The 3,647-nt window shown below is 45.0% G+C and overlaps 1 pseudogene; it reads right to left on the bottom strand.

The window, feature by feature from the left end:
* Nucleotides 1-706: 706 nt before the first annotated feature.
* Nucleotides 707-3,647, bottom strand: part of LOC116671618 (alpha-N-acetylglucosaminidase-like) — an 11,036-nt pseudogene continuing 8,095 nt past the window's right edge.

Genomic DNA, 3,647 nt, shown 5'->3' with positions numbered 1-3,647 from the left:
TCCTCTGTAACAAATTATCATTTGATTTTAGAGAGAACGCATAAATAACTACAAATCTGTTTATATTTAGTGGAGCGTTTCTGGATTTTGTTTTATTTATATATAGTTGGCCAATATATCAAAATATTGGATTTTAAAAATCACCAAATATTTGTATTGGTATCGGCCTTAAAAATCCTTTATCGGCCGGGCTCTAGTCTCGCCTCCGATTTCTAAATCACATGAGAGTCAGAACGTGGTTAGCTTAGCTGATGGATGGATACACTGTTGTCCGTCAAGAAATAGTTCCAGCTTGAAACAATCCATATATACTGGGTAAATAACACTGCTGGAGGGCCTATTATGCACCTGGTGCGGCACAAAGCCCAACGCAGTTGTTAATTTCCCCCCTACCAAGTACAACCCTTTTGGACTATGTGCCCAGCCAATTTTTCCATTGCCAAACAAGCAAAAGTAGATTTGGACACGCCCTAAACTTACCTGCTTCCAGTCTTTATGCTAAGCTAGGCTAACCACACCCTGACTCCAGCACCATACGTAACACACAGGCATTGGGATTTAAATCCATCTTTTCATTTTACTCTGGGAAAGTGAATATGTATATAAAAAAATGTTCAACTAGTTCTTTAAGAGCAGTGGAATTAAAAACAGTACCCAGAGATCCAACATGTAAGACATCTTATGATGCTTGAAAATCCTTTTCCCCCCCTGGAACATCCGTAACTATGCATTACTGATTTTACTACATGTGTAAACAGATTCATCCTGTAGATTCAGGCTGTTAGATTTCCTACTAAAAAATGTTTTGGGATAGCCATGGAAATTGGAGGTGGAGGAAGACATTCTTCTTGCTGCAACTTGAGACAAGTTTTTTCAAAATGTAGTTTCTGCTCACTATAGTCTCTTCAAGGCCTGTGGGTAGTACTTGAGGAAGATTCTGCGGGCGATCTCGTATGAGTCTCCCTGAGGCTTGGTCGGGTACCTTCGGCCGTTGTAAATGAATCCCTTTTCTACCTGGAAAACTGCCTGGTTGAAGGCGTCCTGCTTGAATGGTCGACCGGTGTCCAAGCACTCTACCAGGGTTTGAACAAAAAGGCCCCATCGCTGGGCGTAGTAGTCCTCCATAAGGCCTCCCACTCTTTGCTGGCGTAGTCCAGGATCTCACCACTGGGACCCCAAAGAGTGAGCTGGTTTCTGGCGTTCATGTCGTAGAGCTGGGCCTCCTTCTCATCTAGGGCTAAAGATCGGGCCCGCTCCAGGAACGTCCCCAACAGGAAGTTGCGGTCACTACTGAGCAAACGATTGAGTTCAGGCAGGAGATCATAGACCAGCACCCCACCTGCAGTCAGCAGCTCCGGCAGCTTTTGGTTCTGGAAGGCATCCGCGATATCCTGATAAAAGACCGTTGTCAGGACTTGTAGGACCTGCCGAGTTACATCGACAAGGTCGTACCGGAAAGTCTCCTTGGACATGAGAGATGGAGCTGCCTCAATAATAAGTTTCCAGGCTTTGTACAAGTCAGCCGGGTCATACCAAATGGCAGTATTCATGTGAAAAGAAGGCCGGTGCACCAGCGGGCTATGGTTGTGGTTTCGGTAATGTGGCACTGTGCAGTTGTAGACGCTGGCAAACAGGAGCCTCCATGCAGCGGTCAGGTTCTCTTGTGTGCTGCCGTAACGGCGTACTGCATATAGCGACGCCCACTTTGACAAGTTGACCGGCTCCTTGCGCCAAGCCAGCTCGCTCATCAACTCGTACGTCACAGGGTTCTGCTCAATGCCCTCAGGGGTCATGCCGATGCCAACCAGAGTGGAGTTCGGGAAATGTAAAGCTTTGAAGGGCCCTGAATTGATGCTCTCTACTGTGCCAAAGAATCCACTGTTGCCCCCAAAGTTCTGCAGCATGCACCAGATGAAAGGCTGTCCATAGAAAGACTTTGTGTAAGAGAAATTGGCTCGGTCTCCGCAAACAGGTCAAGCACGATCATTCTTCCGAGGGGCACTCCGTGTAGTAGGGCCTGAATCTGGGCCGGCTTCCAGAACGCTGTGTCACTGAAGAACAGCCAGCCTTGCATCAGCCAAATTGCCTGAGGATCAACTGGGGAGAAAGAATTTTTTTTTTTTTTTGGATAAGGGACAAGAAAGGGACAGTTCTCTGTGCTTGGAGGGGGCTGTCTGTGTAAGACAATTACACAATAACAACAGGTCATACATGGGTCATCAGACTAGGGAAAATGATTGTTATTGTTACCCATCTGCATTCTGACAGGCACAGAATTAAAACTCGCAATGTGAACATGATATTAGTCCCCAGACACTCACCTGCGGTCATTGAGGCAAAGACAGAACGACTGACTGCAGACAGGTAGGTGGGGTCAGAGGAGGGTGGAGTCATCTCATTGAAGGTGTCAGTGTTGTAGATGTGATCTGTACCAAACTGCTTCACTATGGGACAGATAGAGGGAACCGATCTGGAGGAAAAGTGGGTCACGAGGGTCCAAGATATAGGAGCATGAGAAGCTGCAGTTGAAGTGAGCCCAAGGCCCTAATCTGGTTACATTGGCTTCCGGATACAACCTGAAATATAATTTAAAAAAACAAAAATTTATAGAAAACACATGACTCAAAAAGTGAATTCAAAATGGTTTTGACTGAAATATCACTTTACTGTACTGATTAAATTTTATACACGCTGACAGCTAAGCTGCGTTTTATTGACTGGAACTGAACGGATACACAGAAGTGCAGTAAAATGAATCTACAGACACTGGGAGCAACATGAGTTGGAGAGAATTGTCTGGTTAAGCCCCAACTCAATATTCTTAAATGTCCCATGGCATGGAAATTTCACTTTATGAGGTTTTTTTAACATTAATATGCGTTCCCCCAGCCTGCCTATGGTCCCCCAGTGGCTAGAAATGGTGATAGGTGTAAACGAGCCCTGGGTATCCTGCTCTGCCTTTGAGAAAATGAAAGCCCAGAGGGCCGATCTGGAATCTTGCTCCTTAGGAGGTCATAAGGGGCAAGGTTACCTCCCCTTTCTTTGCTTAACCCACACAGAGAATTTGGCCCAGCTATGAGAGAGAACAAAGTGGCAGTTGGTCAAGGTCACACCCCCAGCCTCCTCTTTGCCCCCCCATGTAGGACTGTCTAGGGTGGCTGTAATTCTGCACAAGGCTGAATTTGGGGAAACTCAGATATGGTATTATGGGACACTAAGGTCTATATAAAAGAGACTTCAGATACAGTATTAGGAGACCACTAAGGTCTATATAAAAGAGTCGTCAGATACAGTATTAGGGGACCACTAAGGTCAATATGAAATAGACCTTCAGATACAGTATTAGGGGACCACGAAGGTCTATATAAAAGAGTCTTTCAGATACAGTATTAGGGTCCACTAAGGTCTATATAAAAGAGTTGTAAGAAAATACAGGTAAAAAGGGAACCGTACTAAGGTCTATATAAAAGAGACTTCAGATACAGTATTAGGGGACCACTAGGTTATATAAAAGCATCCAAAAAGAAACATGTCATGGGACCTTTACTTGAATTCAGTGGGTAATTTGGATTGCGTTACACTTCTCTTTGTTGGTAGTTAAGTACTTTCCATAAGCCCGTGGCTGTACCAGTCAATGATCCTTTGTG

This window comes from Etheostoma spectabile, chromosome 21, assembly GCF_008692095.1.
Source record: "Etheostoma spectabile isolate EspeVRDwgs_2016 chromosome 21, UIUC_Espe_1.0, whole genome shotgun sequence".
In the NCBI taxonomy this organism is placed as follows: Eukaryota; Metazoa; Chordata; class Actinopteri; order Perciformes; family Percidae; genus Etheostoma; species Etheostoma spectabile.
The sequence above is the reverse complement of the archived record's forward strand: the minus strand, read 5'-3'. Positions and strand labels throughout refer to the sequence as shown.